The 12,531-nt window shown below is 40.2% G+C and overlaps 1 protein-coding gene across 3 annotated transcripts in view; it reads left to right on the plus strand.

Annotated features, from left to right (window-relative positions):
- SCAF8 (SR-related CTD associated factor 8) overlaps window positions 1–12,531 on the plus strand; it is a 75,914-nt gene that overhangs the window by 47,462 nt on the left and 15,921 nt on the right. Inside the window, exon 22 of one of the 3 annotated variants that reach the window (XR_014154461.1) lies at window positions 4,631–9,837. The exons of the other annotated variants lie outside the window; for them this stretch is intronic. The gene's annotated coding sequence lies outside the window, so the exon portion shown is untranslated. Of the gene's footprint in view, window positions 1–4,630; window positions 9,838–12,531 lie in introns of those variants that run through there. 3 annotated transcript variants of the gene reach the window in all.

Below are 12,531 nucleotides of genomic sequence, written 5' to 3' on the forward strand. Positions count from 1 at the left end.
GGTAGAATTTCAGAAATAATTACTATTAATGTAATAAATGTGATTCAACTGATAGGTCCAGTCAGCAGAAGGACTTCAACTTGCACAGTGGTTCTCTCCCCACTGTGTCCCATATGAACTTCTTGGCTCTTTTATTATGTCTCTTTGCTTTGCTATCACCACAGCCCTTTTCTTTCCAGCATTATAGATGGTTCATTTTTCTATCTTTTCTTGTTTCCCCATTACCAAGGCTTGTTCCTCCTTGGATCCTGAAAGTGCATACAAGAAGTTTAAATATGGTCCAGTTGCTCAGATTTTAATTTTGATGCGGAGGCAAATAGTATTCTTTGGCAGATATTAGCTATCATAGAGCACCGAGGGCCTGAAAAAGTATCCTGTGATCACTGGTGCAATGAGGATCCCTTCTCCAAGATGTCTCTTTTTTCTGAAAATCCTGGGTTTCCTCTGCTAAAGTTTAGTAAAACTGAAGATATGAGCTCTAAAACATCAGATTCTCACTCACCATGTCACCAACTTCTCATCAGTAATTATAGTTTCTCTTCAAGAGTTTGAGATTTTAAAAATCACTAGTAGAATTTGGAGTCAATCTTTCCTCTGCGGTTTTTGTTTTAAGAAGAGACAGGTGGACACCAGCTTTAGAAAACATGCAATATCCCTGTTGATAGCTGAAATGCTATTGTTCGGGGCTCCAGTCAGTGTGTATCAAGACACTTGTAGTTGTGCTTCAGATTTGGAGATGGGAAGGAAAGGAAAATAGTTACTAAGTTTTTGCCTGTATGCATTCAGCATTCTGTATGTCCTAGAAACTCTCAGGACCATTTAAAAGAAATATGCAAACTAATATACTTCTGCATACCTGTTTCCCCAAGTACAGGGAAACCACTATTTTATTTTTGGGTGGCCTCATTTTGCTTCCTGACTGATAGGTGCTTAATTACCTAGTTCAGTATTGGAAGGAGTAAAACATTTGAATTACATTTAATGGTGGTAATTTTATCCATTTGTGTCACCTGAAATACATACTATCGTCTCTGTGTTGCTCATCTGACTAAAAATATTTCAATTAAGTTGATGCCAATAAATCCTGTGCTATTAGAGAACTGTTCGTGAATTCAAAGTACAGACTCATAGAGGAGGCTATTCTCTATATCAGAGGTTGTCCATACATGCCCATTTGCTTATTGAATCTATCTAACTCAGTGCTGTGGGCTGCTTTCTTAGGAAGCTTCCATATCCCGTGCCCATAGATCCATGTGGCTTTCTCCATATCTGGTACCTGATCTTTTATTTTATTGGCGGTGCCAGGAATTGAACCAGAGACTTGCAAAAGCATGTGCAAAAGCATGTGCTCTGCCACTGAGTTATGTTCCCTTCCAGATGCACTTGAACCCGTGGAGCTAAGCTCCTTAGAGCAGGGATAGGCAACCTAAGGCCTGTGGGCCGGATGCAGCCCAATTGCCTTCTCAATCCAGCCCGCAGACGGTCCGAGAATCAGTGTGTTTTTACATGAGTAGAATGTGTGCTTTTATTTAAAATGCATCTCTGGGTTATTTGTGGGCATAGGAATTCGTTCATCCCCCCCCCCCCCAAAAAAAAAATATAGTCCGGCCCACCACATGGTCTGAGGGACAGTGAACCAGCTCACGGCTGAAAAAGGTTGCCTTAGAGGGTATTCTGGCTCTTACACAATCTGAAAACAAACCTTTTCAAATGTAAGAATAAAGTGTGCTTTTGCTATTTGGGAAATAGCATCTGCTATCTGAATCATATCCGCAAGAAGTGCACAAAAGATCCACCACTGTGTGTAAATTTGGCTGTGTCAGATTGTTGGGAGACATATGACAAGCATGTAAACTGTTAGGAATTCTAGTTGATTCATCAATACAAGGGAACATTGGATAACCACAGCATTGAATGCCTAATATGAAATGCACATGAAAGGTGACTAATGAAAGTTGTCAAATTGCTCTTGAAAGGGGTGTGTAGATGCTGAAGAAGTGAAGCAGTTAACGTGGATGTACAGTTGGGAGTTTTTGAAAAAACTGAGCTTGCTTTTGGTTCTTTATCTGGCTTCATTATACTTAGCACAAGTACACATGGCCACCAGAATGCTATGTTCTTCAGGGCTATTTGTTCATTTTGATACTCCCTGGTGCATGCAAACCATTTCCCATTACTCGTTATCCTACCAGTCGTCATTACACTGGTACCTCAGGTTACTTACGCTTCAGGTTACATACGCTTCAGGTTACATATGCTTTAGGTTACAGATTCCGCTAACCCAGAAATAGTGCTTCAGGTTAAGAACTTTGCTTCAGGATGAAAACAGAAATCGTGCTCTGGCGGCGCGGCAGCAGCAGGAGGCCCCATTAGCGAAGTGGTGCTTCAGGTTAAGAGCAGTTTCAGGTTAAGAATGGACCTCCGGAACAAATTAAGTACTTAACCTGAGGTAGCACTGTATGTTTGAACCAAAAGAAAGGGCAGCTTTTGTGACACTTTAATCAGCATTGAAAGAATATTCTCTTACTATTTTTTAGGGTAAGACAAAAGGCAACAAATGTTCCTATATTCAGGAAAGGACTTCCTAAACGGGAATCCATTTTCCCTCAGTGACATCATTTTAATGCATATTTTCTGACTGACCAGGATAACCCGTGTAACTAGTCCAGGACGTACTGCCCTCTCTGACTTAGTTGTGTTGCCCTCCATCAGGTGGCTTTGTAGCTAGCTAGCCCAAACTGGGATTACAGCATCATGAAACCATTGTGTTTATTATATTGTCACTGATTGGCTGGGATCACTCTGGAAAAGAGACACCCATAAATGGTAATTGAAGAAGCATCATATGGGGGTGGAGGGGTGGAGCAAGTGCCCATGGATAGCAGGGATGGATGAGTAATCCATTTAGTCCAAATACTGAAGCAAAGTGACCTAAATTGCCAGACTTGCTTATACATTTTGGTTTTTGTGCTGCAGTTTTTAGTCCAAAAAAACAATCCATTTTAGGGGGGAAATGCATTCGAAAGTATACAAAAGGAAGGGGGAAGACTGCATGCAAAATGCCTATATAATGTGACCAGTTTAAGTGTTTCATGGTTGGTTGGGTTTTTTTTTAATGTACAAAACTTGGGATGGATGAACCAATGATTGAACACACTCAGAACTGATATAGAGTGAAAATAAACTGATGTGTCCATTTGTAAAGAACAGGATCAAAAAAGGTGAAAGTGTAAAGGGTATGTCTACCCACTGAGAGTGCTACTTTCATTTTGAAAAGTGGAAACAGAAATTTTCAGCACAGTGCTAACACTACATTCCTTCAGTAGCCTATAAACGCAAGAGGTAGGTTAATGCCAGCCCACCTGTACAATGTTTGGCTAAAAATAGAAGTGAAAGAGCTTAGTTTTGTTGTAGCTTATTTTTGAAGGCTTTAATTTTTTTTAAGAAACTTGATAGGCAGCCAAGAAATGGTACATGCCTTTTCTTACATTTCCATTCCCCCTTCCACCCACAGTGTGCATAGCCTAGCATTATAATCAAACCAAGTATGCATTAAACTGTCATCCCTTAAGGGGAAAAATGTCTTCTAATGTGGCCTGAAAGTGATCTCAAAAGCAATTCCTAAGTCTTCAATTGCTTCTTAAAATATAGCTGCTGTAAATTTTGCCCATAATTGCCTTTCACGTTTTCATGAAATATTTTCTGTGCAGTAAAATAGAATTCACCTCACAGTTGTAAAATGAGAAGCAGGGGCCAGCAGGAAAGATCGTTTTAAAGAATCGGGTATAAAGAGGAGACCCTTGGTTCAGTTGTGGGAAAATTGGGATATTTATGTCAAGAGAGATTTTAGACTATATAAAATGATTGTATCAGTGATACAATTTCATGGAAGAGACATTCACTAAAATTATGTGTGTTAGTTACAAAAGGAAATTGACCTTCATAGCTGTGTATCTGCAGCTTACCTAAAGATTTACTGGTGATGTCTTATTCTTAATATATGGAATTACACTGTAATTAAGGGGAGGGGAGTTTCAGTTGAGCTTACTGCAATATGGCAGAATTATCCCTCCTATTCAGGCAGTACCATGGAAAAAGCATAGAATGGCAACTAACAGAATAATATCTAAGAAATGGCACGCCATTGTCCAAGCTATTAAAGCAGTTTGAATAAGAATCCAATGCCTGCATCTAAAACTCACTCCAGTCCATATCATCTGTTTTTCTGGCTATTCTACACTGTCTTATAATTGCTCTTTTTTTACAACAGTAAAAAAGAAAGGAGATAGGGAGATAAAACCATAAGGACATAAAAGAAAGGTAGCTGTAGTGTAGTGTGAAGAAGAAAAGTAAACTGGAAATAAAGCTGTACACCCTCTTCTAATCTTTTACTCATTCTGCATAATTTTTCATCATTAACAACCTGATCTAGTGGAAGGTGCACTTGGTATCTCTGCCATTCACCATTGACTTCACACAGGTCACTGTGACACATCCCAGTGCCAGTATGTGTTACATCTCTCAGTATCTTCTTCCAAAATAGCCCAAGTGTTTCACCATATGCAGTAGCACTTGCTGATCCTTTGGCATCTTTGTACAGCTTTTTTAAAAATCTTCCTCTCCAATCCAGATACCAAAGTCACGTGTTGGCTGTCATTATATTCAGCAGCATTTCCAAGCAGCCTTTGAAGAGCAGGATTGTTCCATTGCTGTCATCCATTTTAGTTCATCATGGCTGCTCTCATGTTTGCTGAAATTGATGGTTCCTTGGATCTAGCAAGACCCAGGCTAACATTTTGAGATGTGATTGTTGAATAAAGGACATTTTGAATATTCTGGTATAACGTAGCACACATATGTATGGTATCTCAGCTCTTGTCCTAGATAGATACCAAAGTATATCTCTATTTGTCAAAGATAGCCAGGATCCAAAGGCTTGAAAGCAACATTCTGCACATGCACCAGAACTTTTCAGGCTACTCCTTTCCCAATGAACCTCCCCAAACTCTGCTCTTGAAGTTTAGTGGATTCTTCTCAGCCACGTTTGATGCTGTGTAAGGGGATGAAAAAGAAAATGGACAGCAAACTATTTTGCTGTCTGACCTAGGACACAAGAACTTTCTTTATGCCACATCAGACCATTGGTCCATGTAGCTTGTTACTCTCTCCACTGATTGACAGAAGTTTTTAAGACAAGTTTCAGACAAGAGCCTTTCTCAGTTGAACATGGAGATGCTGGGGATTGAAATGTGAAGCTTTTGCATGCTCTACCACAGAGCTCTTCCCCACTTCAAGTTAATCAGACGTTGACTTAAAATTATCCTGTATCAATATAAGCAGCCAGTCTCTTGGTGTTCTTTAAAAATATATTTAAAATAAAATAAAATAAATGAACAGTAGCACCTTCGAGACCAACTAAGATTGTTCTTTAAAGTTACACTTCAAGTTACAGTGGATCATTGCATGCTTGCACTGAATTTTGAGCTCCATATAAGCTAAGGGGCATGGAATCTTGTTTATGCTGTCTGCTAACTTCAGCTGTAAATTAATCACTTCATTATGTAATCCAATTAGATACTGAGTTAATTGGAAAGCTGGTAGTATCAACACACAGCTTCTCATGCAAATAAGTACTTTATTGTTTTCAGGGCTTAACCCTTGACTCCTTTGTGCTCTTTTTTGGAAGATTCTTTTTATTCATTCATTTTATTTCATTCTGTTTGTGGAGTGCATCTTATGGAACATCTTGGAGCAATAAAAATATCAATGATAAAGGAACACGATATATATATCAAATGCAATACCTGGGGGGGGGGACCTCTACTTAAAAGACCTTTTGAAATAGGAAGGTCTTCACTGAAAAGACAAAAAAGACACCGCTGGTCTGATATGTAAGAGGAGGGAGTTTCAAATGGTAGGTGCCGCCACACTGAAAACCTGATTCCAACATGTGGAACAAACCTCCTGATGAGATGATTTCTGCAGGATGCCTCCTTCAGAGCACAGTGAACAGTTGGATGTAAGTGGTGAGCCCATCTTTTAAGAGGACAAATTTCATCAGTACTTCTGTCAGCATTGAAAGGCACTAATAAGATAATAAATTGAATTAATGTGACTTGAACAAAATCAAAGCTGTAAGACACTGTAACACACATTTCCAGGAATTCTGTAGATTTAGTCCCTGATCAATGTGACTTGCAATGATCACCTTATTATTAGCAAATTTCTGCTTTGGTTGTAAGATAGGAGATAATAACATCCATTTTGCATTTTTTTAAGACTACATTTCTGCAGCATACTGGTGGTGTGGGGTATTAATATCAGGTTTGTATAACAATAGATATCTGATCAGATTTAAACAGTAGTTTAAAACATTAGACCACTGCAAATTATTTCTTGCATTGACACATAAGGGATTTTAAAAGAAAATCACAATTGCTGTCTCCCTGAAAGCAACCAATTCAAAATTGCTTCGTGACAACACAGCTTAGAGATTGCAGATTAAGCAATATATAAATTATTGAAGTAAATGGACAATAAATAAAATGACAAGTAACCAGTTCCTTTAAATAGCATTATTTGGTTTATTCTGGACCCCATGCTATGTCACAAATTTTGTCAGTTTGTTGAACCCTCAAACTTTCAAATTTTATACTGTCTAAAGATTTTGTAGTGCTTAATGAATGCTTTGGTAACAGTACAACAGCTTTTCACCAGTGATCTGGTTCAGGATAATATAATCCCCGAAAAGCTCCAATCGTGTCCTGTTAATACTTTCTATATCTTACCTTGAAAGCTGTGTGGTTGCTGCCACTACTGTGGTTGCTCCCAAACCGCCCTCCAGAATAATTACATCTGTCATTTTTTGTTACTCTTCATATTTATACCCTGCCATTCCTCCATTACGATCCCAGGGTGGTGCATAGATCAGCAAAGAATACAAATAAAATTACAACCTTGAAAACCTGCAATAGTGTCAGTAAAATACAGAATTCGCAGTGCAGCTTTCAAAGGATAACAGGTCATCAGCCAAACCCACCCTTCCCCAAAGCCCCTGGATAAACAAGTGGATCTTTAGCTTTTGGTGGAATGATGTTGGTGTGGGGCACAAGCACATCTCTGTCGGGATAGTGTTCCACAGTCAGGATGCCACTACAGAGAAGGCCTAGCCCCATGTCGCCACCAGTTGGGCCAGTAGGAGACACTGTTAGTTGTGTGGTTGTGTATTACTCTACTTACAGATCTGCCTAATGGGTCAGATACTGTTACCACTGCATGTAACTATACAATCTACTATTGTCACATAAGTAGGAGGTGTAAATGCTGCCAGGAGCAGCTTAGGAGCAACTTGCAGGAGTAGAGGCAATTGTGCAGCTAAAACTGTGTATAAATGGCTCCAGAATGGGGTCTGTTTGCACATAATGCTAAAATCATGGTTTGGTACACGGGTGGAGAGCCCGTGGGCCTAATTAGGTCTGGCATGGGTCCCAATTTGGCTGGTGTGGCTATTTCCCCAAATCCCTGTAACCTGCCCCACACCTGATGTCGTATGTGATGACAGCCAGAAATGCAGCTGCCAATGCACAATTGAGAGCCTTACAAGTGCTCCCTGTTGTGCCTTGGCAAGGGAGACTCGAAGTCAGAGCCAAGCAGGTGATTGGTGGTGACAGCAAGCCAGCAGCGATCAGCAGTTCAGTGGTGTTCACCACCAGGAGCTTCATAGCATAGCCAATCCCAGCAGATTTCTGTAAACTCCAACCCCTCCTCAATTCTGTATTGTATATAGATGGGGAGCTGATTTCTACCAAATTTATTTTAAAGTTTCAAAGAATCTTGCATAAACCAGGAATACTGCTTTACAACATTGGTTTCTTAAACAAGCCAGCTTCATAAATTATGTTTTGAAATTGCTTGACTCAACAATTAACCATCATTTATTGTAAACCAAGATTCCAGATACAATGGAACGGTCTTCTTTTGTGCGGCATTGCCCTTTCAGGATTCTACTCTGAGAAGAACTAGCACTGAATACCACCCACATGCTAGAATAGATGTGTACTGATAGTTGGGAGGGGGTATAATTCTGGAGGCTTTTGTTGAAATGAGAGACAGGTATGGCTGGCGAAGTGTTTCTGTTTTTCTCTCATGCTCTTTTCACAATTCCCTATTTCCTTTGAAAGAGATTTTTTTTAACAATGTTATCACCGCCAGCAGCAGCATTGTAGTAGTGGGGTTAGAAATGTAGCCTAAGAGTGTGTTTGTTGCTCAGTTCCCCATTTACTTCAGGGGAGATTTTTTTTGTTTTGTTACCAATATCATCACCACCACCATCATCACTGTAGTAGCACCGGGGTTAGGACTGCAGCCTGGGTGTTCTGCTTCATGCTTTTGCTATCCATCATCTTGGACTATATCATCCTCATTCAACTCAGTGTTGCAGAATGAATGTTTTGTTAACATCATCATTATGCTCACAGCACAGTATAGGTGACTTATTGAAATTAATGGCCCTAACTAATTTCAGTGGGTTTACTCTGAGAAAAACCATTGTGCGTGTGTGCATGCATGTGTGGATTTTTGTGAGTCTCATAACTATCATCACAGCACATAGTTTAGTTAGGTACTAAACGTTTGTAAAAATGCAATCATTAAATGCTCACAGTATCAATCTAAGGGATGGATATGAGGAGAAACTTCCTGATCCCACTGACCAAACCCCCACAACCTCCTAGCCATCCTACCAGGTCCAGGGGGCAGCAGTCACCACAAAGTAAATGTGGCAGAAGTCCTCCGAGGCATGTAGGAGAAGGGGAGGGAACCTGTAAGCTTGATCCTTTGTTCTACACAGCACAAAGTGTCCTGTTAAGCTTATTATTTATCTATCATGTTTTAGAACAGCAAGGGGGCCAAGGAGGAGTTCTCAGTAGCTGCCAATATATTCTAGAAACACTTTCCTAAAAAGATTAACCAAACCCAAATCCGAGCATTTTCCAAAAATATTGCAGTACCTTCTTATTACTTCCATTGGTTTCTGGCAACCAGAGAAAGGATGGTAAAGAAGGTGGAGGTTTAACATTTGTAAGGTTCTGTTTATTATATGCTTACGGGTTGCCTATTAAATGTGGAAGGACTGGAACTTCAAAAGAAATAGATTGATTGAATGAAAGACTGGTTGGTGTAAGGCCACAAACTTGGTGGTATTAAGATTTCTTTATTTACCTCTTAAATTGATGTTGCTAGGCAGTTTGGTGCTTTCTAGTTATCTTACTAGCAAATTATTATGTACACAGTGCAGAATAGCAGCAACTTTTCTTTTTGATGTACAGGAGAGGGGTCCCATTTCTATGAGGGGTGCGTGTGCACGCACTCCTTTTTGCTCTAGATGAGTGACGTTCGATAAAAGATGTAGGGCAGGGGTTGCTGACATGGTTGGACTGCAGCCCCAGTCAGTATGGTCAGTTGTTAGAGATGATGAGAGCTGTAGTCTCAGAACATTAGGAGAGCACCACATTGGTTATTCATGTTTCTACAAGTCAGAAATAACATATTCTTTACATATACGTATGTAATACATGTTTCACACATCCTCACCTGTAAGCAAGCTTTCAGCAGCTATAATGACAATTTACATACATTCTACCCACCCAACACTTTTATATCTCTCTACCCCCACCCAAGCCACGGCTGAGGACAGTATCCCCACTGTGTATTTAAGATTGTAAGCAATTCGGGAACAAGACTGGTCTCTTTGGTTTATGTAACTCTGGAAGGTGTTGCATACACTATTAGTGTAATGCTAATAATTCAAATTCTTAATAAATGTAGGCAAGCATAGTAGTTGGAGTCTTGCAATGCTCATTCTTGTTCCCCCAATTTTATCCCAGTGGCAGCGGTCTGCCACACAGCTTGTCAGAAGTCTGGAATCTTTATGGATCACATTACCTGTGTGCATGCAGTCTTGCCAAAAGCCAGAAAAGCCAATTTTACATCAGGTTATATCTGGTTTTTTAAATAATAATAATAATGCAGCCACACAAAACTAAAACATGAGTAGAATTGGTAGCTTCTATTGTTAATCTTAGCAGTTTTGCGTCTTGCCTTTTTGCCACAACTAGAGGAAGATGCCCCCTGCAACTTGATGCTCTTTCATCCTGTACTTAAGATGATAGCACCCTTGGATGCCAGCAATAAGGTGCTAAAGGTCTATTATTTTGTTGTACCATGTGTGGAGAGCAGTATTTTCCTCTTCTTGAGGAATGCTAGCTTCCATTTTGCATTAAGACCGGGATGGAAAACTTGTGCCCATTCTGATATTTTTGGATTTCCTACTCCCATCAGCTACAGCTGGCATGGCCAATGTAATCCATTAACATCTGGAGAGCCACTGGTTTCCCATCCCTGCCTTAATGGGACTAGCTGGTTAAAACCTCTAAATGGCTGACTTCTCATTCCACTTCCTCATTCAAAGGCTGCTGCACTAGCATTCCCAGCAGTTTATTAATCTTTCACTTCACGTTCTTGAATTCAAGCCTCTTAGTACCCATTCTTCAGATTCAGCTGTTAGCCTTTCTTGGGCTAGGATCCCAATACTTAACCTTCTGTGGGATTAATAACATAGGCTTCTTTTGTCATGTTGCACGAAATGAGACTGGAGAGGCCAGGCACAGTCATTCCTCAAGGTCTCATCTGGACCCCGATCTCTGGTACAAAGTGTTGCTCCCCTGAGGCCGCCAACAGTATACAGAAATTTCAGGTGGGCTTGCGAGTGGCAGGTGCATTTAACCACCATCATTTTTGTGGGGACTCGTAACATTTAGTTTGTTTCATAAATGGTTGGTAAGCATTAATTGCAGTAGTTTAACATGGGGAAATCTCATTTCTCACATATTTCATCTACTTTACGGACTAGTAAAAGGGAAAAACTGCAAGTGTGGCTTGATTAGAGCATCTGACTAGCTTTTTAACTGGAAAGAATTATTACTCTCTTCACACACACACACACACAACACCAGCAAATGACAAACTGCACTATTGATACTAGGATTTGGGATCTTTCTTTTTACTTCCCATCATCTTGCCAAGATTCTGAAGCATGCCACAATCAGAGAAGAGGAAGAAAAGAAAAACAGGAAGCAAGAAACAAATACACTTCAGAAGCAGGACACCAGGAATGTCACGAGGCTCTGATGTCTGGGTCATCCAATACAGATTTGTAATGGTGGGACGGCTGCTATACACTCTACAGGTGGGGCCAGTTCACAGTTGGCTGCCCTTCACCGCATTATCTAGTCCCCATTGATGCTTAGGGCTGGGTATGAACAAAGTGCATACATTATGCCAGTACAATTTAATCGATTGATTCATTCATTCATTAACTATGTTTATGCCACTTGGTCGTAGCAAAACCTTTTAAGCAGTTTACAAGAAATCTTACAATTGTCATTGAAAAGGACTCTTTGAGCCTCTATTATAGACAATTTGTGTTCTGGTATGACCCTGGGAGAGGCATACATAAATCTGAGGTGAAAGCATAATGCCCTCCACATGTTGGACTGCAACTCACATTAGCCACAGCCAGCAAAGGTTGATGATCAGGAATGATGCGAATTTCAGTCCAATCAATATCTGGAGGGAAGCCTGTTGGCTGCCACTGATATAAAGGTTGCAACTATCTCTGAATCAACAGATAGTTATGTTGTGTTGAAAATGACATTCAAAAGCAGCTGCAGTGGTTCTTTTGATGCAACTAATAAATTATTGGCCTTTAGAATATTTTAAAAGTCTGTATTTCTCACATACAATATTTTGCCTCCAGATTAACAACTGGATTGCCACATGTGGATGCTATATTTAAGCCTCAGGGCCCTACATTGGACCCTAGCCTAGAAGCATCGGAAAAGGGTATTTATAACCAGATTCATAACAATTTAATCCGTAGTTCCTATGACTGCAGCTATATCGATCCAGATTGAGAGCTACTATCATATACTAATATGATGTGTGCCATGTGTGTGTTTTATCACAAGTATTCACTGCGGAGACCAAGAATCAACCATACATGCATTTCGCTCATATATGTTACACATATTTTGGAGGACACAAAATATGAAGTGGTACTACGTGTTGAGCAGTAAGTGAATATGTGGCACTGGTCAATTTATTGCATGCTCAACATGCTACTACAGATGTAAAAAGAAGCTTTCTGTTTCAAACTAAGTTGCACAATAAGATTCTAGCTAGACTAACCTGTCACAAATGCAGTTGGGCCTAAGATTTGTCATACAATGGACTTCAAACTCCTAAAAACCCAGTCAAAACCACTGGATTTAGGATGATTGGAGCTTCACAGCTGGGCTTCACTAGAAATCCCAGGTCTAGCATTGGGACCACATAGCTGTGCTTTGTGGTTTCCTAAGGCCTTGTAGCAGTGACGCGGGTGGCGCTGTGGGTAAAACCTCAGTGCCTAGGACTTGCTGATCGCATGGTCGGCGGTTCGAATCCCCGCAGCGGGGTGAGCTCCCGTCTTTCAGT

This window comes from Podarcis erhardii (assembly GCF_964252035.2).
Source record: "Podarcis erhardii genome assembly, chromosome: 3".
NCBI classification, from domain to species: domain Eukaryota; kingdom Metazoa; phylum Chordata; class Lepidosauria; order Squamata; family Lacertidae; genus Podarcis; species Podarcis erhardii.